The sequence below is a fragment of the Elephas maximus genome, chromosome 5 (genome assembly GCF_024166365.1).
Source record: "Elephas maximus indicus isolate mEleMax1 chromosome 5, mEleMax1 primary haplotype, whole genome shotgun sequence".
Classification (NCBI taxonomy): Eukaryota; Metazoa; Chordata; class Mammalia; order Proboscidea; family Elephantidae; genus Elephas; species Elephas maximus.
Genome location: NC_064823.1, coordinates 119,508,890 through 119,531,224, shown reverse-complemented (window position 1 = coordinate 119,531,224; position 22,335 = coordinate 119,508,890). Strand labels below are relative to the sequence as shown.

The 22,335-nt window shown below is 38.8% G+C and overlaps 1 protein-coding gene across 8 annotated transcripts in view; it reads right to left on the bottom strand.

Moving 5' to 3' along the window:
• Positions 1–22,335, bottom strand: part of APBB2 (amyloid beta precursor protein binding family B member 2) — a 443,058-nt gene that overhangs the window by 312,237 nt on the left and 108,486 nt on the right. For 6 of the 8 annotated variants that reach the window (XM_049886955.1, XM_049886954.1, XM_049886956.1 and 3 more), the window contains exon 3: positions 2,268–2,373. The exons of 1 other annotated variant lie outside the window; for it this stretch is intronic. The gene's annotated coding sequence lies outside the window, so the exon portion shown is untranslated. Of the gene's footprint in view, positions 1–127; positions 238–2,267; positions 2,374–22,335 lie in introns of all 8 variants that reach the window. One more of the 8 variants, XM_049886951.1, reaches the window with a different exon arrangement.

The window sequence follows — 22,335 nt, the reverse complement described above, 5'->3', positions numbered from 1 at the left end:
ATGTGAACTTCTATCAACCTAGGTCTTCAGAACTACATTTATATGGAGCACACTTAGGCATTATAATCTTATCTCCTTTAACATAAAAGTGAATTGTGGATATCCTTCCTTGCCTACAAATACTCACCAATGACATCAGTTTTAAAAGCAGAGATCTCTTTGTCATGGTCTCTCTGATAACACTGGGGCTGTCTTTAGCTGATTGTTGTGACCAAAACTCCTACAGATGCCTTGCCTCTACAAAATGGAAAATCGCTTTTACAACAATGCTACAATGTATCCCAAACGGGAATATTTTGGTATAATGGAAGGAAAATATTTCCCCAGAGAATACATTAAATTTTAAAGAAAAGCTAAATTATTTGAAAAGCAGTTAAAGTAGCTTCCTTTCTAGAGCTAAGTTACATTTTCAATATAAACACCACTGCAAATATCTGGATGCTGAAAGCCAGAGAACTACTACTCTTTAACCCTCCTCATTTCACTTCTATGGGCAAATTAGTGACTTCCAAGGTAATCCTCTTTTAAATAACCTTTCAAGATGGAATAACAACTACACAACATAGGATTTCAAGATTAATATGTGATTAGTATGTCTTATAGACAACACTGACGATAGCTTTCCACTCCTTCAATCATTCATTGTAACAACAAATGTTTTCAGAGAACATTTTCAAAGTCTTTGCTTTCAATGGGTTTATATTTTAGCAGATCGTCAGAAGCCCTCAGAAACCATATTCATATATGCATATATATGTATATTATATACATATGTCTTTTCAGTACATGTAAATGTCTTCTTTAACTTCAAATAGGTTTCACAATTAAAGACCCTTCACTTTATTATAATTATTACCAAATAATACGTAGTTTAATTATGAGTAAATTTATAGTAAACAAAACATAACCCACCACTGCCGTCGAGTCGATTAAACAAAACATAACGATTAAAAAGAAAAAAAAAACTGTTGCCGTTGAGTCAATTCTGACTCACAGCAACCCTACAGGACAGAACATAACAAGAGAATCTATAAAATTGATCTTTGTATATTAAATACTAACACAGTATATTAATACAACTATGGAACTTATAGAACAAAGTTTTATTGTTGTTGTTTTTCTGCCTTGCTTTGACTTAAATGTTTTAACTAGTTCATTTATACTATCAGAAAGGAAAATGAGATATAACACAGAAAAGCAAATAAAGTTAAGAAAACTTTCCAGTAATTTAACGGCAGAATGGTTCTGACTGTCAAGGATAATGTTTTTGGAACATGCCATAAAGGAGATTTGTGTGTCTGTGACTTGTCTTGCTTACATTCTTATGGGTATTTGTCATTCATTCTTCCAAGTAGTATCTACAGAAGAAGTACACTGACTAAATTATTTTTAGGGTCCATTCAAGGATCCCTGGTGATGCAATGGTTAAATGCTTGGCTGCAAGTCAAAAGGTTCAAGCCCACCAGCCTCTCAGCAAGAAAAAAGAACTGGCGATCTGCTCCCTACTACAATCTAAGAAACCCTATGGGGCAGTGTCCTATCAGGTCACTGTGAGTCACAATCAACTAAACAGCACACAACAACAACAACAGGGTCCTTTTGACGCTAACGGTAGGTAATTAAACCAAGAAATAAAATTGAGAGTTCTAGCACCAAACCTTTTTTTCTAAGAGATAGCAAAAACATTCATACAGCTGTTTCACTTAGACTATCTTCAAGTACCTCAAAAAAAGGTGTAAAACAATAAAACTGAGAGGTGCATCAATTCTTCCAAGACCAAACTATATGAGGGATTTATTGAACAAGCAATTCCACATCTTGTTTTCCTCTCCAGACAATAAAAAGATCAAGTGGATTCCATTCTTATTGTAAAATTTCACAACCAAAGAGGCTATCCAAAATATCCAAAAGTCTAAAACGCCAGAAGATAAGAAAACTGATCTCTTCTGTCATGTCACATTATATTGCTTTACCTTTAAAGTTTATTTCATAGACTGCAAATCTGATAAACGTTTTAGCTGGACCTTGAGGACTCAGTTTATGAAACACAAGAGAAATGGCAGAATGAAGGAGGTCATCCTAATTTTTTAGAAGGTTTTTAAGAAGAGGTCTCCTGAGTTCCCTTCCAACTTTCAAGTCCATAAGAGCATATGAGATGTACTAAACCAGGAACAAAACAAAGTAGAAAAGCCACAAATCCATTGTTAACTTTCCGAGGGAAATATAACAAAATTTTTTTTTTTAAGTAAGCTAAGAAGATTACTTACTTTTCCCAGGTCTTTGGTACAAAGCTCAGAAGGCAAGCTCCCTTTTTCCCACAGAGTTTGTTTATTAATAGCAATCACCCAAGGAAGTCAGGCAGCCCAAAGATACCTAGAAATTGTGTGGAGACAAAAATTTTAAATTCAAAGTCAGATTAGAAATTAAAAATCAAAACAGCTCATTGCTATTCAAAGTATCTATGTGTAATTAAAATAATGATTTCACTGGAATACCTAAATTATGAGATAAGTAAGTTATTTTCCTTTCGTAATATACCAGCAAGGTTTCCTAAATCTAGATGGTATTTTGATCTTAGTTTCTAAAGCAGGAACTAGCATAGCTTCTTCAGCAACCGTCCATGTTAAAAACGTCTTTCTCAGGAAGTCATAAAAAGAAACTGAGGGAGGATCTGGATTTCTAATTATACTGTGACTCAGGAGGGAAGGTCTTCTGAAATTGCACTTGCTAGCCCCACCTTTCAAAGATGAGCTCAGGTCACAAACACAGAAGCGGTCGTCAATAGGAGCGAACAACAACAACATACGGAAAATTATCCACAACTTTTAAACACTCTTCATATATATTCACTTAAGCAGACTTTACTTTTGCAGGTGGGGATGGGAAGATAACTTGCTTCTCCCCAGTAACCCTAAAATGGATGTTGCTGTTGTTAGCTGCCTTCAAGTCAGCCCCTGGCTCATGGAGGCTCTGCACACAACGGAACAAAATGCTTCTCAGTCCTGCAGCACCCCCTTGACTGGTTCAGACCGTTAGGATCCACAGGGTTTTCCCTGGCTAATTTTTGAAAGCAGGTCTCCAAGCCTTCCTTCCTAGTCCATTTTAGTCCACTAAAACCTGTTCAGCACCATAGCAGCACACAAACCTCCACTGATAGACAGGTGGTAGCTGCACGTGAGGTGCACTGGCCAGGAATCGAACCTGGATCTCCAGTATGGAAGGTAAAAGAATTCTACCCTGAACCACTAATAGCCTCTGTAAATGGATGCATAATAATTCATTAAGAAAATAAAACACTTTTGCAGAACAGGTGCCACAGGTAATCCATACCTTAAAGCCTGTGCAGCCCTCAGGCTCTCATTCTGACATTACTTTAGATGTAATTCTAAGAAGCTTGATGAGTAATTTACAAGCTGCAAGAGCTTGAGAAATTAGTCAGTTAGGAGGAGGCAGGAGTGCCACTACAAGCAGTCATAATTAAAAAGCAGACAGAACCCATAAACACCAATAAGCATCATTTATTATTATTGTTATTGCTAACGATTATATAGCACTTACTCTATTCCAGAGTCTTCTCTAAGTGCTTAACATGTATTAATTGTACTTAGGATAGGGACAAGCAGACTACCATGTCTCAGTTACCCCAGGACACCACTGTATGACCACACAACACTTAACCTTTCTGCTGCTAAACAAAAGATAGGCAGTTCAAATCCACCCAGTGACTCCATGGGAGAAAAACTGGCAATCCGTTCCCATAAAGATTAAAAAAAAGAAAGAAAGAAAGAAACCTACAGCCATCAAGTTGATTTCAGCTCATAGTGATCTAGTGCGATAGAGTAGAATTGACCCACAGAATTTCCAAGGCTGTAATCTTTACAGAAGCAAACTGCCACATCTTTCTCCCATGCAGCAGCTGATGGGTTCAAACCACCGACCTTTCGGTTAGCTGCCTAGCACTTCACTGTGCAACCCAGATTCTTTTCTGTAAAGGTTACAGCCTAGAAAACCCTATGGTGCAGTTTTACTCTGCTGCACTGAGTTGCTATGAGTCAAAATCGACTCAACAGCACCTGCTATGAGATTTGCATTTGTTCCAAGATTGATACACTAGCAAACAATTTGAATCTAACCCAAATTTCATGCTTGCTTATGCATAATTTCATTGTAAGAAACACTAGGTGGTAACAGAAAACTGTACCCAGCTGCATAAGGATACATGGAAGGCATACGACCTCCCCACCCCAAACATCTACCAGCTTTACCTCAGTTTTCACGTCTTATGAGCCACACCCATCCACATCTGGTCTTGCAATTTTCTCTCTGATTCCAGGTAATCCTTCTCCCACCACTTCACAATACCTCTCAAGCTGCAACCATAACCCTATGGGGCTTCAAGGATCACTATGAGTCCTGCAGGGTCAACTCGGAATCAACTCGATGGTGATGGATTTGTTTGTTTTTAATCTTTTGTACTTTTTTTTTTAACATGTCACTAATGAAGTTTTTGAGTGCCATCTTCCCATCCTCCCTTCTAAGGAGCATTCTGACTGCACAACCCGAGACATACCTTTTCTGACTTTAAACCACACAGTATCCCCTTGTTCTGTTCGAATGACTGCATTTTGGTCTATGTACAGGTTCCTCATGAGCACAATTAGTCTTCTGGAATTCCCATTCTTCACAATGTTATCCATAATTTGTTATGATCCACACAGTTGAAAGCCTTTGCATAGTCAATAAAACACAGGTAAGTATCTTTCTGGTATTTTTGCTTTCAGCCAAGATCCATCTGATATCAGCAACAATATCACTCATCCCACTTCGTCTTCTAAATCCAGCTTGAATTTCTGACAGCCCCCGTCCATGTACTCCTGTTGCAACTATTTCTGAATTATCTTCAGCAAAATTTTAATTGTGTATGATATTAATGATATTTTCAATAATTTCTGCATTCTGTTGGATCACCTTTCTTTGGAATGGGCACAAATATGGGTCTCTTCCAGTCAGCTGGCCAGGTAGCTGTCTTCCAAATTTCTTGGCATAGAAGAGTGAGCAGTTCCAGCATTGCACCCATTTGTTGAAACATCTCAGTTGGTATTCCATCAATTCCTGGTGCCTTATTTTTTTGCCAATTCCTTCAGTGCAGCTTAGACTGCTTCCTTCAGTACAGCTGGTTCCTGATCATATGATGCTTCATTAAATGGTTCAATGTCAACCAATTCTTTTTGGTACAGTGGCTCTGTGTATTCCTTCCACCTCTTTTGATGCTTTCTGTGTCATTCAATACTTTACCCATAAAACCAAACCAAACCAAACCCACTGCCGTCGAGTCGATTCCAACTCATTGCGACCCTGATGGACAGAGTAGAACTGCCCCGTATAGTTTCCATGGAGCGCCCAGTGGATTCGAACTGCCGACCTCTTGGTTAGCAGCCGTAGCACTTAACCACTATGCCACCAGGGTTTCCACTTTACCCATAGAATCCTTCAATATTGCAACTCAAGACTTGAACTTTTTCTTCATTTCTTTCAGCTTGAGAAATACTAAGCGTGTTCTTCCCTTTTGGTTTCTAACTCCAGGTCTTTGCACATTTCATTATAATACTTTGTCTTCCCTTGCTGCCCTTTGAAGTCTTCTGTTCAGCTCTTTTATGTGATTATTTCTTTTTAATGGTGGAGGTTTAAATCCCTGACATGCAACAGCATCACAATTACTAAAGGTTTCACCTACATTTACTTGTGATGAGCTAAAGGTGAAAGACACAGTAATGGGGGATGGAGTGGCCTCTGAACTTGCTTGATATGGGAGTAATGCTAGTTATAATTTCCCTCTTCTCCATAGGAAAACTGAAGTGTTACTGAAACCCAGGAAGCATTAGAGAGATTACTGACTTTTTTAAAATTTATTTTATTGTGTGTTTACATAGCAAATTAGGTTCCCGTTTAACAATTTTTTTTTCCACCCCTGGTCTGTCAGTCTGTCGTACCATGGTTGCTTGCATGTTGCTATTATGCAGGAAGCAGGGTCACCCATGGGGGACAGGTTTTAGTAAAAAAAAAATAATAAATAAAAAATATATTTTTTTTTTCTAGGCTAAGACAGACTGGGAAGAAGGAGCTGGTGATATACTTATTTAAAAAATTGGCCAGTAAAAGCCTTTTTAATAGCTAAGTACATATTAACACTAAAAGAATTTTTATTTTCTTTGTATTTTCCTATGGTGCCCAACTTTTCTATAATAATCACACATACTTTTATATTAAAACTGATAATTTGCTATCTAAAAATAACACTAAGGCATCTGATTGGGGAATCCTCTTTTTACTCTAATCATTTCACATTCAAACCCAGCCAGTAGAATGAAGATGTCAGGAACAAGGGACATCAGAAGCTCCTTGTCAACCGTAAGTATTAATAGATCCAGTCAGATGATTAAACTCTTGAAAATATTTTTACCTCGCAATTCAAGGACAAATCACAGTCCCAACAAGGCTGACTAAAGCATATAAACTCATTATACCAAAGCAAACCAAACTCATTGCCGTCGAGTTGACGCTCCACTTATAGCAACCCTACACAACGGAGTAGAACTGCCCCATAGGGTTTCCAAGGAGTGGCTGGTGGATTCGAACGGCCAACATTTTGGTTAGCACCTGACCTCTTAACCATTGTGCTGCTAGGGCGCCATAAACTCATTACAGAGGCCAAAGTATAACTTGTTCTTACTGGTTACAACAGTTATGGAATTAGCAAAATCCAGATTAAAAAGGTTTTTAATTATATTAATTGCATCCTAGCTGTCTTAATATCTGAAAGAAATTTTGTTTTGAATAAGGCATATGTTTTTTGGATAAAGCTCTTTCAGACAAGATCATGATTAAACAAATACAAGGAGGAATGGATTTGGGCGTGGAGATGAGCTTCTCACTTGAGTGTTAAACGGAAAATATGAAAAGAGAGATTGATCTTTTTTACCACCAAAAGAACTTGACTATATTAAAATTTTCCCAACAACAACAAAACTTGACTTTGAAAGTAACCTATTCGGCTAAGATGAAAGTGTTTAGTTTTTAATTCTTTATACTGACATCGCTTAAGACCTGAATGTTGAAGGTGCTTAGGAATCAAAGGCCAAGTTGGGACAACCCAGCCACCGCACACCTGAGTTCATTCATCCGTGCTCAACAATTAAATTATGTGTTCCTTTCCATTTTCAGGTTAACCTTCCAGGCATACAGCATGCACAGTAGCTATGTGGTGCAGGGCAGTTACTTGATATGACTCCTCCTTCTCAAAATTGTGCTGAGAATTAAACGTCACTGGTCGTATGTTGTGTGTGTGTGTGTGTGTTTCCTAAAATTACAAAATATCTGTAACATTCAGTATACACAGCTGAATAATCACCATATCCCTGTCGTACAAAGTACTGGTGTAGTGATCTGTGTTTTCTGTTTTGTTTTGAACTTACAAAAATGCTGACTTAGACAAAAACAAAAACAAAACCCTTATGTTTCAAATTTGCTTTTGTATTTTCACAGGCTGCCTTACAAAGACCAACACAAAAGCTACTACCTTCCTGTTGTGTTTCATTTTCAAGAACAATAAAGCCAAGATGAATATTTTAAGTATGCTATTATACGTAAAGAGATCACAGAGGAGATAGTGAGTTCCAGAAAAATCAGGCAGAGCTCAATATCTCCCCCAGACACTCTACCATGATATATATCAAAACACCCTGCCTACTCTTGGCTACTGTGTCTCTTAAGTCACTGCCTAAAATGTTGCACACATACACTTTAATAAATAACAACCAGATATTAGAGTCAGCAATAAATTCAGATACTATATTCAAGTATGGTTATTCAAATGAAAACTATGAATTTTAATTTTTAACAGGAGACATGCTCAAATATACAACCATCTACATACCTCACAGTGACTTGGAAAATATAGAGCACTAAGGAATTCTTGGTATGGAAACTATATTTCTTAAATTGCTTTAAAATTAGCATATGTACACCTCAAAGGAATATACTCTCTTACCATCACCAGATATAAAAAACCATAGCCAATGTTCAGAGGCTACCTGGAAAAAAAGCAAAAATCATTTTCTCAGGCTCTCTAGTCACTCCCTGGGCACAATTCCAATGTAATATAAATTCATCTCTGGGACCAACTCACTTCCGTTTTTGCATCCCTGTGCCACCTCCAGCCCAAAGTCCAAAGACATTCACTTTGGAATGTCTCATCAGACCTTTACTTCCAATATCTAAAGTCCTAGTGTCACCATTATATAATAGTCTTAGCAAAGGGTGCCAGGAAAAAAAAAAAAAAAGGATCTTAAACAAATGATTAATGTCTTTAACTTTCTCTGGATTATATGCATTTTTATTATTAACTTTATTAAGCTTCAAGTGAACCTTTACAAATCCAATCAGTCTGTCACATATAAGTTTACATACATCTTACTCCGTACTCCCACTTGCTCTTCCCCTATTGAGTAAGCCCTTTCAGTCTCTCCTTTTGTGACAATTTTGTCAGCTTCCCTCTCTCTCTATCCTCCCATCCCCCCTCCAGACAAGAGTTGCCAACACACTCTCAAGTGTCCACCTAATATAATTAGCTCACTCTTCATCAGCATCTCTCTCCCCCCCGCTGACCAGTCCCTTTCATGTCTGATGAGTTGTCTTTGGGGATGGTCCCTGTCCTGTGCCGACAGAAGGTCTGGGGAGCACGGCCGCCGCGATTCCTCTAGTCTCAGTCAGACCATTAACTATGGTCTTTTTATGAGAATTTGGGGTCTGCATCCCACTGATCTCCTGTTCCCTCAGGAGTTCTCTGTTGTGCTCCCTGTCAGGGCAGTCATCGATTGTGGCCGGGCACCAACTAGTTCTTCTGGTCTCAGGATGATGTAGGTCTCTGGTTCATGTGGCCCTTTCTGTCTCTTGGAATCTTAGTTGTCGTGTGACCTTGGTGTTCTTCATTCTCCTTTGCTCCAGGTGGGTTGAGACCAATTGATGCATCTTAGATGGCCGCTTGTTAGCATTTAAGACCCCAGACGCCACATTTCCAAGTGGGATGCAGAATGTTTTCATAATAGAATTATTTTGCCAATTGACTTAGAAGTCCCTTCAAACCATGTTCCCCAGACCCACGCCCCTACTCCGCTGACCTTTGAAGCATTCATTTTATCCCGGAAACTTCTTTGCTTTTGCTCCAGTCCAATTCAGCTGACCTTCCATGTATTGAGTATTGTCTTTCCCTTCACCCAAAGCAGTTCTTAACTACTGATTAACCAATAAAAAACCCTCTCCCTCCCTCCCTCCCTCCCCCCCTTCGTAACCACAAAAGTATGTGTTCTTCTCAGTTTTTACTATTTCTCAAGATCTTATAATAGTGGTCTTATACAATATTTGTCCTTTTGCCTCTGACTAACTTCGCTCAGCATAATGCCTTCCAGGTTCCTCCATGTTATGAAATGTTTCACAGATTCATCACTGTTCTTTATCAATGCGTAGTATTCCATTGTGTGAATATACCACAATTTATTTAACCATTCATCTGTTGATGGACACCTTGGTTGCTTCCAGCTTTTTGCTATTGTAAACAGAGCTGCAATAAACATGGGTGTGCATATATCTGTTTTTGTGAAGGCTCTTCTTTATCTAGGGTATATTCCGAGGAGTGGGATTTCTGGGTTGTATGGTAGTTCTATTTCTAACTGTTTAAGATAACGCCAGATAGATTTCCAAAGTGGTTGTACCATTTGACATTCCCATCAGCAGTGTATAAGAGTTCCAATCTCGCCGCAGCCTCTCCAACATTTATTATTTTGTGTTTTTTGGACTAATGCCAGCTTTGTTGGAGTGAGATGGAATCTCATCGTAGTTTTAATTTGCATTTCTCTAATGGCTAATGATCCAGAGCATTTTCTCATGTATCTGTTGGCTGCCTGAATATCTTCTTTAGTGAAATGTGTGTTCATATCCTTTGCCCACTTCTTGATTGGGTTGTTTGGCTTTTTGTGGTTGAGTTTTGACAGAATCATATAGATTTTAGAGATCAGGCGCTGGTCTGAGATGTCATAGCTGAAAATTCTTTCCCAGTCTGTAGGTGGTCTTTTTACTCTTTTGGTGAAGTCTTTAGATGAGCATAGGTGTTTGATTTTTAGGAGCTCCCAGTTATCGGGTTTCTCTTTATCATTTTTGGTAATGTTTTGTATTCTGTTTATGCCTTGTATTAGGGCTCCTAGGGTTGCCCCTATTTTTTCTTCCATGATCTTTATCGTTTTAGTCTTTATGTTTAGGTCTTTGATCCACTTGGAGTTAGTTTTTGTGCTTGGTGTGAGGTATGGGTCCTGTGTCATTCTTTTGCAAATGGATATCCAGTTATGCCAGCACCATTTGTTAAAAAGACTATCTTTTCCCCAATTAACTGACGCTGGTCCTTTGTCAAATATCAGCTGCTCATACGTGCATGGATTTATATCTGGGTTCTCAATTCTGTTCCATTGGTCTATGTGCCTGTTGTTGTACCAGTACCAGGCTGTTTTGACTACTGTGGCTGTATAAGAGGTTCTGAAATCAGGTAGAGTAAGGCCTCCCACTTTCTTCTTCTTTTTCAGTAATGCTTTGCTTATCTGGGGCTTCTTTCCCTTCCATATGAAATTGGTGATTTGTTTCTCTATCCCCTTAAAATATGACATTGGAATTTGGATCGGAAGTGCGTTGTATGTATAGATGGCTTTTGGTAGAATAGACATTTTTACTATGTTAAGTCTTCCTATCCATGAGCAGGGTATGGTTTTCCACTTAAGTATGTCCTTTTGAATTTCTTGTAGTAGAGCTTTGTAGTTTTCTTTGTATAGGTCTTTTACATCCTTGGTAAGATTTATTCCTAAGTATTTTATCTTCTTGGGGGCTACTGTGAATAGTATTGATTTGGTTATTTCCTCTTCGGTGTTCTTTTTCTTGATGTAGAGGAATCCAAGTGATTTTTGTATGTTTATTTTATAACCTGAGACTCTGCCAAACTCTTCTATTAGTTTCAGTAGTTTTCTGGAGGATTCCTTAGGGTTTTCTGTGTATAAGATCATGTCATCTGCAAATAGTGATAACTTTACTTCCTCCTTGCCAATCCAGATACCCTTTATTTCTTTGTCTAGCCTAATTGCCCTGGCTAGGACTTCTAGCACAATGTTGAATGAGAGCGGTGATAAAGGGCATCCTTGTCTGTTTCCCGTTCTCAAGGGAAATGCTTTCAGGTTCTCTCCATTTAGAGTGATATTGGCTGTTGGCTTTGCATAGATGCCCTTTATTATGTTAAGGAATTTTCCTTCAATTCCTATTTTGGTAAGAGTTTTTATCATAAATGGGTGTTGGACTTTGTCAAATGCCTTTTCTGCATCTATTGATAAGATCATGTGGTTTTTATCTTTTGTTTTATTTATGTGATGGATTACATTAATGGTTTTTCTGATATTAAACCAGCCTTGCATACCTGGTATAAATCCCACTTGATCAGGGTGAATTATTTTTTTGATGTGTTGTTGGATTCTATTGGCTAGAATTTTGTTGAGGATTTCTGCATCTATGTTCATGAGGGATATAGGTCTATAATTTTCTTTTTTTGTAATGTCTTTACCTGGTTTTGGTATCAGGGAGATGGTGGCTTCATAGAATGAGTTGGGTAGTATTCCATCATTTTCTATGCTTTGAAATACCTTCAGTAGTAGTGGTGTTAACTCTTCTCTGAAAGTTTGGTAGAACTCTGCAGTGAAGCCGTCCGGGCCAGGGCTTTTTTTTGTTGGGAGTTTTTTGATTACCGTTTCAATCTCTTTTTTTGTTACGGGTCTATTTAGTTGTTCTACTTCTGAACGTGTTAGTTTAGGTAGGTAGTGTTTTTCCAAGAATTCATCCATTTCTTCTAGGTTTGCAAATTTGTTAGAGTACAATTTTTCGTAGTAATCTGAAATGATTCTTTTAATTTCATTTGGGTCTGTTGTGATGTGGTCCTTCTCGTTTCTTATTTGGGTTATTTGTTTCCTTTCCTGTATTTCTTTAGTCAGTCTAGCCAATGGTTTATCAATTCTGTTAATTTTTTCAAAGAACCAGCTTTTGGCTTTGTTAATTCTTTCAATTGCTTTTCTGTTCTCTAATTCATTTAGTTCAGCTCTAATTTTTATTATTTGTTTTCTTCTGGTGCCTGATGGGTTCTTTTGTTGCTCACTTTCTATTTGTTCAAGTTGTCGGGACAGTTCTCTGATTTTGGCTCTTTCTTCTTTTTGTATGTGTGCATTTATCGATATAAATTGGCCTCTGAGCACTGCTTTTGCTGTGTCCCAGAGGTTTTGATAGGAAGTATTTTCATTCTCGTTGCTTTCTATGAATTTCCTTATTCCCTCCTTGATGTCTTCTATAACCCAGTCTTTTTTCAGGAGGGTATTGTTCATTTTCCAAGTATTTGATTTCTTTTCCCTAGTTTTTCTGTTATTGATTTCTAGTTTTATTGCCTTGTGGTCTGAGAAGATGCTTTGTAATATTTCGATGTTTTGGACTCTGCAAAGGTTTGTTTTATGACCTAATATGTGGTCTATTCTAGAGAATGTTCCATGTGCGCTAGAAAAAAATGTATACTTTGCAGCAGTTGGGTGGAGAGTTCTGTATAAGTCAATGAGGTCAAGTTGGTTGATTGTTGTAAGTAGGTCTTCCGTGTCTCTATTGAGCTTCTTACTGGATGTCCTGTCCTTCTCCGAAAGTGGTGTGTTGAAGTCTCCTACTATAATTGTGGAGATGTCTATCTCACTTTTCAATTCTGTTAAAATTTGATTTATGTATCTTGCAGCCCTGTCATTGGGTGCATAAATATTTAATATGGTTATGTCTTCCTGATCAATTGTCCCTTTTATCATTATGTAGTGTCCTTCTTTATCCTTTGTGGTGGATTTAAGTCTAAAGTCTATTTTGTCAGAAATTAATATTGCTACTCCTCTTCTTTTTTGCTTATTGTTTGCTTGATATATTTTTTTCCATCCTTTGAGTTTTAGTTTGTTTGTGTCTCTAAGTCTAAGATGTGTCTCTTGTAGGCAGCATATAGATGGATCGTGTTTCTTTATCCAGTCTGTGACTCTCTGTCTCTTTATTGGTGCATTTAGTCCATTTATATTCAGCGTAATTATAGATAAATAAGTTTTTAGTGCTGTCATTTTGATGCCTTTTCATGTGTGTTGTTGGCAATTTCATTTTTCCACATACTTTTTTGTGCTGAGACGTTTTTCTTAGTAAATTGTGAGATCCTCATTTTCATAGTGTTTGACTTTATGTTTGTTGAGTCGTTAAGTTTTTCTTGGCTTTTATCTTGAGTTATGGAGTTGTTATACCTTTTTGTGGTTACCTTATTATTTACCCCTATTTTTCTAAGTAAAAACCTAACTTGCATCGTTCTATATCGCCTTGTATCACTCTCCATCTGGCAGGTCAATGCCTCCTGTATTTAGTCCCTCTTTTTGATTATTGTGATCTCTTACCTGTTGACTTCCATGATTCCCTGTTATGTGTATTATTTTTTTTTTAATTAATCTTAATTTGTTTTTGTGATTTCCCTATTTGAGTTGATATCAGGATGTTCTGTTTTGTGACCTTGTATTGTGCTGGTATCTGATATTATTGGTTTTCTGACCAAACAATATCCTTTAGTATTTCTTGCAGCTTTGGTTTGGTTTTTGCAAATTCTCTAAACTTGTGTTTATCTGTAAATATCTTAATTTCGCCTTCATATTTCAGAGAGAGTTTTGCTGGATATATGATCCTTGGCTGGCAGTTCTTCTCCTTCGGTGCTCTGTATATGTCGTCCCATTCCCTTCTTGCCTGCATGGTTTCTGCTGAGTAGTCTGAACTTATTCTTATTGATTCTCCCTTGAAGGAAACCTTTCTTTTCTCCCTGGCTGCTTTTAAAATTTTCTCTTTATCTTTGGTTTTGGCGAGTTTGATGATAATATGTCTTGGTGTTTTTCTTTTTGGATCAATCTTAAATAGGGTTCGATGAGCATCTTGGATAGATATCCTTTCGTCTTTCATGATGTCAGGGAAGTTTTGTGTCAGGAGTTCTTGAACTATTTTCTCTGTGTTTTCTGTCCTCCCTCCCTGTTCTGGGACTCCAATCACACGCAAGTTATCCTTCTTGATAGAGTCCCACATGATTCTTAGGGTTTCTTCATTTTTTTTAATTCTTTTATCTGATTTTTTTTCAGCTATGTTGGTGTTGATTCCCTGGTCCTCCAGATGTCCCAGTCTGCATTCTAATTGCTCGCGTCTGCTCCTCTGACTTCCTATTGCTTTGTCTAATTCTGTAATTTTATTGTTAATCTTTTGGATTTCTACATGCTGTCTCTCTATGGATTCTTGCAACTTATTAATTTTTCCACTATGTTCCTGAATAATCTTTCTGAGTTCTTCAACAGTTTTATCGGTGTGTTCCTTGGCTTTTTCTGCAGTTTCCCTTATTTCGTTTGTGATGTCTTGAAGCATTCTGTAAATTTGTTTTTTATATTCTGTATCTGATACTTCCAGGATTGTATCTTCATTTGGGAAAGATTTTGATTCTTTTGTTTGGGGGGTTGGAGAATCTGTCATGGTCTGCTTCTTTATGTGGTTTGATATGGACTGCTGTCTCCGAGCCATCACTGGGAAACTAGTTTTTCCAGAAAATCTGACTGGTACGCTGGCTCCAGGCTCTGAAAACAATCGCTGCCTCCCCGTATTTGTTCGTTCTCTGTCTCTAAATCTGTGTTTGTTGTTCAGGGTTAGTAGATTGTTATGTATGTGATCGATTCACTTGTTTTTCCGAGTCTTTGTTGCAAGAGGGATCCGTGGTAGCGTCCACCTAGTCCGCCATCTTGGCCCCGCCCCTCTATATGCATTTTTAAAGAGGAGTCAAAACACCCAGATCGAGGTTTCCAAAGAACTTAGCTGACTGGAGAAATGAATGGTTGGTTCCATGTCTGGTGCAAGGAAAGTACAAGATAAGCCTAGAACATCTTACTATGCCAGGAGGCAAGGAAGTACTCAAATATTAATCCAACATGCCCAGAGGACATAAAAGCTGCCTTGAAAAGGTTCTCCCTGGCCAAATTTATGACAGTTTGAACAACAAAAGGAATGACAGTGATGAATTATAACCAACAGAATAAAAAAAGAAACCATGAGCCCATAGTGACTGACATTCAAGGATAAGAGGGTTGTTGGGAGAAGCTGCCCTTTACAAGAGTGCTGGCTAATAAATGTCAAAGAAATAGCAGGAATAGGAAACCCCACTTTGCAACCACCAATGCAATAATTGACTCAGTCAAGAATCATTAATGGATGCTAAAACCATTGGGGAAAGGGCTGCTGGAGAACTCACACAATCTCAGAGCATCACTCCCACAGATTACTTATCATTTACCTATTGGAATAGGTATTTTTACAGAGGAGATCTCTGGCAAACCATCTTAACCAAGTGATGGTAACCAAACAGCATAATCAATTTTAAGACAACTGGACATCAAATGTCTCCACAGCAGCAATGTCATAGTTTTGCCAAACATCCTTAAACTGAATCTAATCTTAAAGTAACAACCAGACAAATCCAGATTGTGAACACTCTACAAGACAATTGTCCTGGAATCTTAAAAACTGTCAGTGCCAGGAATAATAAAAACAAAACAAAAAAAATGATAACTTCTAAATTAAAGGGAACTGAAGGGACAAAATGCAATAAACGACCACTGATGGGGTGGGGGAGGAATAAAAGACATTATTGGGATAACTGGAGAAACCTGAAAATGGTCTATGTATTAGATATTATTGTTTCTTAGTGATAATGGCACTATAGTTATGGGACAGAATATCCTTGATCTTGGGAGATACAGTATGCTGACATATTTGGTGTAAAGGGTCATGCCCTCTATAACAAACTCAACCAGTTCAGCAAAAAAAATTTTTTTCAACTCCACCCCGGCCATTGCTCGGAGCAAAAGTGTGTCTGTCTGTCTGTCTGTGTGTACCTGTGTGTGTGTGTGTGTGTGTGTGTGAGAGAGAGAGAGAGAGAGAAAGACAAAATTAGAGCAAATTTGGCAAAATGCTAACAATTTAGATGGCAGGTTAGCTCTAATACATAAAAACCTGTAGCCATGGTTAGTTACACTCTATACCCACCCAATATAAAGAGAGAACATAAAGGAGGATATGGTTGAAAGGAATATAGTCCATCGCTGTTATTTAGTTCATTTATCAAAAGAAAACTTTTTCGAATTCTGTTTCTCTTCTGAAAAATTAATGGTCCTTAGTTGGGAGGGAGACAAAAAGTAAGAAAAAGAAACCTAACAAAGAGGAGGACAATGGGTAAAAACTAGCAGCAAAAAAGCTCAGTTCTCCTCCACCCATTCTGAAGAAGAGGTGGAACTCAGAGTTTAAAAACCCTGCCCTTGTTTCCTATCTTGGTGAGAAAACCTACGCAGGTGTGGACATGTCCAACAAGCCAGAAGATGTATACTGACAAAGACCCTGGCCAGGAAAAGAGGGGCACTTCATTTCAAGTACACCCCTGGCCATCCCTGGAGCAAGGGGCATGCTTCTGCAGAACAGTCCATGTGAGCAAACTCGCACCCCAGACCTACAGCTCGAGTGATTGTCTCAAACTTGGCTTGCCTGAAACAGAATTCACCCACTGAACTTGATCCCTTGTTTCTAGTACCTCTCCTATTAGTCCATCCAGTCTCAAATTTGCAACTGCTTTAATTTCTCTCTTCCAAGAAGTCCTTGAGTGGTACAATCAGTTAACACACTCAGATGCTAACCAAAAGGTCGGAGGCTTTCAGGTCTACTGTGGAAAAAAGACTTGGTGATCTACTTCCAAAAAATTAGCCACTGAAAATCCTAAGGAGCACAGTTCTATTCTGACACACATGGGGCTGCCATGGGTCAGAATCGTAGAGAGTAACAGGGTTTTGTTTTGTTTTTTTCTTCCAAATGGCCCATTCTTCACACCTCCTCTTCCTCATCTGAGTCTTTAAGATCATATCAGCCACAAAGTCACCCATAGCTATCCGAGGTAGAAATGACCACTCTTTTCTCTGTTATTCTTCAATATGTGCCAGCTTGGCACTTTATAAAAATATCTTTCCCACCCAGCATTGATTTTGTACCCAGTGTGGGTTAAGTGCTTTGCCATGTTATCTCATTTAGAAATCTCTATAATTCTGTAAAGTAGTTTACATTATTTTATCCCCATCTTAGAGAAGAAATGGATGCTCAGAAAGTTGAAATAACTTGCCCAAGGTCTCAGAGTTATAAAGCTGATATCCAGCCCCTGGTGTTCTGGTTCCACCCTAATACTAGAGGGATAGTATTGTCATTCATAAGGTTTTCACTGGCTAATGCTTTTCAGAAGTAGACTGCCGGGTTCTTCTTCCTAGTCTGTCTTAGTCTGGAAGCTCAGCTGAAACCTGTCCTCCATGCGTGACCCTGCTAGTATCTGAATACCAGTGACATAGCTTCCAGCTTCACAGCAACACGCAAGCCCCCACAGTACGACAAACTGACAGACATGTGGGGGACAATGAATAAGGAAGACCAAAGAAGAATTGACGCCTTTGAATTGTGGTGTTGGCAAAGAATATTGAATATACCATGGACTGCCAAAAGAACAAACAAATCTGTCTTGGAAGAGGTGCGACCAGAATGCTCCTTAGAAGCAAGGATGGCGAGACTGCATCTTACATACTTTAGACATGTTGTCAGGAGGGATCAGTCCCTGGAGAAGGACATCATGCTTGGCAGAGTACAGGGTCAGTGGTAAAGAGGAAGACCCTCAACGAGGTGGACTGACACAGTGGCTGCAACAATGAGCTCAAGCATAACAATTGTAAGGATGGCTCAGGACCGGACAGTGTTTCGTTCTGTTGTGCATAGGGTCGCTATGAGTTGGAACCAACTCGATGGCACCTAACAACAACAACAACAGTATTGTCATTAGGTCCCTGAATGGCGCAAGCAGTTTGTGATCAGCTGCTAATTTAAGGGTCGGTGGTTGGAACCTACCCAGCGATGCTGTGGAAGAAAGGCCTGACAATCTGCTTCTGTAAAGATTACTGCTCAAAAAACCCTATGGAATAGGAGGTCACCATGAGTTGAAATTAACTCAGTGGCAATGGGTTTAGTACTGTTATTTATAACTTATTGTTATTTATAGTTTTAGTTTATACCTTTAAGTACTAGCTCTTATCGTTAAATCAAACATAAGGCCCTGAAGGAAAAGATTCACTTTATCCATCTTTGTGGTCTCTCCAGAACCTAGCAATACTCATGCTCACTGGTTTATACTTCAAGACACAGCCCAGAGACCATCTTTCTTCCAACCTCCCACCTCCACCCCTGCAGAACTCCAACCATCCCCTCCTCCCTCACCCTCTTTATGTTTCTACTGCAGTATATGCAAGCCTCCAACGCAGGGCTCAGTGACTGCCACATATGAACCTGGTACACAGTAGGCACTTAACGTTTACCCATGAGAGAGTCAGATTTCTTAGCAGAGCTGACGTGCCTTGCTAAAAAAATTGACCTCATTTTTATCTTTATCACATACTGAGGAAAATTATTTTAGGAAAGGGTGACAGAGGGGAAATGGAGAAGAAAAAATGAAGAGTACAGGCCTTGGCCCCTCCTGGCCCAATCCACTTTGCCTGCTGCCCTGGGTATATTCCATCCTAGAGCAGCAATTTTCAAATTTTAACGTACATGCAATATCGTTACATACAGATTACAATTCACCATGTCTGAATTTCTAACAAGTTCCCAAGAGATACAGATGTGGCTGATCCATGGGCCACACTTTTAAATAGTGAAGTTCTAGTCAGTTGTAGTGAAATCATGCCTATTTAAAGAGATATAACATGGAGACCATAATTAGACATAAATTCACAGACTGTTAAATGCTAGTTATTTCTGGGTTCCTTCTTTCTCCATTTCTACAATTTCCAAGTATTCTACAATGACTCTGGAGAAAATCAAAATTCCACATGCTATATATGCACACACATTAAAAAAATGTACCCATAAAAGTCTACATTTCAGCAAATCCTTTCCGCGTGACTACATCTTTATTTAAGCAACAAATACACTTAAAAGGACTAGACTTGAAAGATAACAGGCTGGTGAATTTAGCAATTCCCTCTCTACTCATTTTAACATGCAAATTAACATAAAACTGCAATTTCCCTTAACAAGCAGTCACCATCACTGGCATTGTTTTTCTCAGGTTCCTTCCTCTTAAAAGAAAGGGAAAGAATCCATTCAGCTGGAATATAATAAAAGGCAAACCAAATTAAGGTCAGAAGAAAAACTGAATCTTTTCCAAGTGGGTCAAAAGAACCACATGGAAGCTGAGCCAGCAGTGGCAATGGTTTTCTCACAGCAGAGGCAGGCTGGGCTGAGATCCCCAACAAGGCTAAGTGGAATAAATTAAAGCAGCACTCACTGTGTACCTGCAAGTGAGGTGGAAAGAAATGATCCTCAGAGGACCCCCACTTCCAAACATAACAAGGAAAGATCATTAGGAAAAGGCAATTAGAGGGTACACATTTGCCAGAAAACCTTCCCAAAATGCCCACCCCTTCACTTCAGTGGAGCTGCAAGAGATGCCAGGTTGTACTGCTTGAGTTTCAGAGGTGCAGCCCCAGCAGGTAGGAGTTCCACGCCCACTTGATGCCCACAGTCATTCCAAATACTTTCCCCACTCTAGGCTACTGAGACATGGAGTGGATCATAAACAAAGAAGTAGCCCAATGACCCGATAGCATTAGCACGGCATTTCTGGTTAAACTACTGGGTTAACACTGCCCTGCACCCTCTTGCTTTGCAACTCCCTTCCTTCCCAGGTAAGTGTTTCCCATCACAGGTTTCTAGTATTCATACCATGATTCCACCAAGAGTCCTAACTGACTTTTTGCCTTAAAGAAATATTGTGAAACTCATCGTGAAATACTCCAAGAGTTGAGATTCAGCGTATGGAAGCCTTACATATACAATAAAGCCAAAAATCGCTTCTGCAGTGTTTACGTGATACTATTAAGGATGTGGTTTCATGTTTGTGAAGTTTAGACATATCAGACATCAGGCTCATCTGAACACAAGGTCTCATAGCATCCACTGAATTGTGTGAGCCTGAGGCTGGGGTGGAGTGCCTGTGTACAGCAAACAGTTAAGCCCTGGTCTAATAACCAAAAGGCTGGTGGTTCAAACCCACCCAGAGGCACATTGGAAGTCAGGCCTGGTGATCTCTTCCAAAAGGTTACAGCCTTGAAGACCTCATGGAGCAGTTCTACTCTACATACATAAGGTCACCATGCGTCAGAGTCGACTTGATGGCAACTAAAACAACAATGCTGCATTACTCAAGGCAAGTAAGCATATACTGAGTTATTTTTTAATGTGATTACTTGAGATTTCAAAACTAGGCATCAAAATCATCCTCTTGGTGAGGAAAAACGTCAGAATTTATCTGGACTTCCTTACATTTATTTTATAATCCAGTATTGTTTTTATTCTGAATTATATCTGAGGTAGATGGGGTGGACATGGGGAAGAGTAACACAATGTCAGCGATCCAGAAGCTAAAAATCTGAATATCTTAGTTGGAATTTTAAAGAGGCCTAAAGAGGCATGACAACCAAATGCAATGCAATATATGATATGCTGCTTAGATTATGGTTTAAAACAAAACAAAAAAAAGCTAAAAATGTGGGGAACAAAGGAAATTTGACTACAGACTGATATGAAATGTTATTTGGGAAATATTGTTAATTTTGTTGGGTGAGCCGACAGTACTGTGTTTACGTAAGGCAGCTTGGTTTTTGGAGATGCATGCTAAAGTATTTAGCAATAAAATGTCAGAACATCTATAATCTATTTTTAAATGGTTCAGCAAAAAAAAAAAAAAGTACATGTATATAAGACAAACAGAACAGAATGTTAGTATTGAATGTTAGTACTGAAAGTAGATGAGAATCATAAGGGTGTTCGCTGTATTATTCATTCTACTCTTTTCTGCATTTGAAAATCTTTAGAATAAAAAGATTAAAATATACAAAAGTAAAAAACACCTATGGTCTTATAGCTTTATGATTTCCCTTGTTCTTTCTTACCATATTAGACTGGAGTCCATCTATAACAGATTACTTTCTTTAACCCAGAAGACACTGTCACACCTTCCCACCTCTGTATCTCTGAGTATTACGTCCTCTCAACCTGGCTTTTCTCCTCTGCTTATAAGGTCCTACAGCAGTTCTACTCTGCCCTATAGGGTTCCAATGAGTCAGAATCGACTCAATGAGTCAGAATCAATGGCAATGGGTTTTTACTGTCCCTCAATGGAGCCCAGGTGATGCAATGGCTAAGCGCTCGGCTGCTAACCAAAAAGTCGACAGCTCAAACCCACCAACCAGTACGTGAGAGAAAGACCTGACAATCTGCTCCTGTAAAAATTATAGCCTGGGAAACCCTATGAAGCAATTCTACTCTGTCATATGGAATCACACAGTAACAACATTGTCCTTCTAGGTCCCTCGGTTGCACAAGCAGCTTGTGTTCAACTACTAACTTAAAGGCTGGCAGTTTAAACCCACCCAGGAGCACTATGAAAGGTCTGGCGATCTACTGCCTTAAAGATTACAGTAAAAAAAAAAAAAACTATGGTGCAGTTTTACTCTGTAACACATGGGGTAACCATGCCTGGTATAAACTGCTCCATCCTCTTCGATCCATCTCAAACGACTCCTCTAGGAAAACTTTCCTAACTCTATCCCCCAACGTTTTGTGGTCTCCCTTTTTCTGACATTCTGTACCTCTCATCCCACTTGTTATATTCTATGTAGCATGAGAAAAATATCAACTGATATTTACTGGGAGCTCCCCACGTATGAGACACTAGTCTAGACATTCTCACATCTGTTCTTTCCTTTAATCCTCATCTTTTTCCTACGTCAGTGATGTAGGAACTATTATTATTTTCTTTTTACAGATGAGGAAACAGACTTTGAGGGGCTGAGTAACTTGCCCAAGTTCATAAATGGCAGCACCAGGGCTCACTCAAACTCACCCACATCTGCTTCCAAACTCCCAAGCACTAGTGTACATGTCATTTGCCCAGGGGTCTGATCCTTTCCTACAACACTGTAACAATTTAAGGACAGGAAGAGAGTCTTATTTATTTATTCATTTAACAAATTCTTGCTGAATAGCCACAGTATGTCAGGCACCAACTATTCTAAGTGATGGGATAAAATAGTGAGTCAAAAC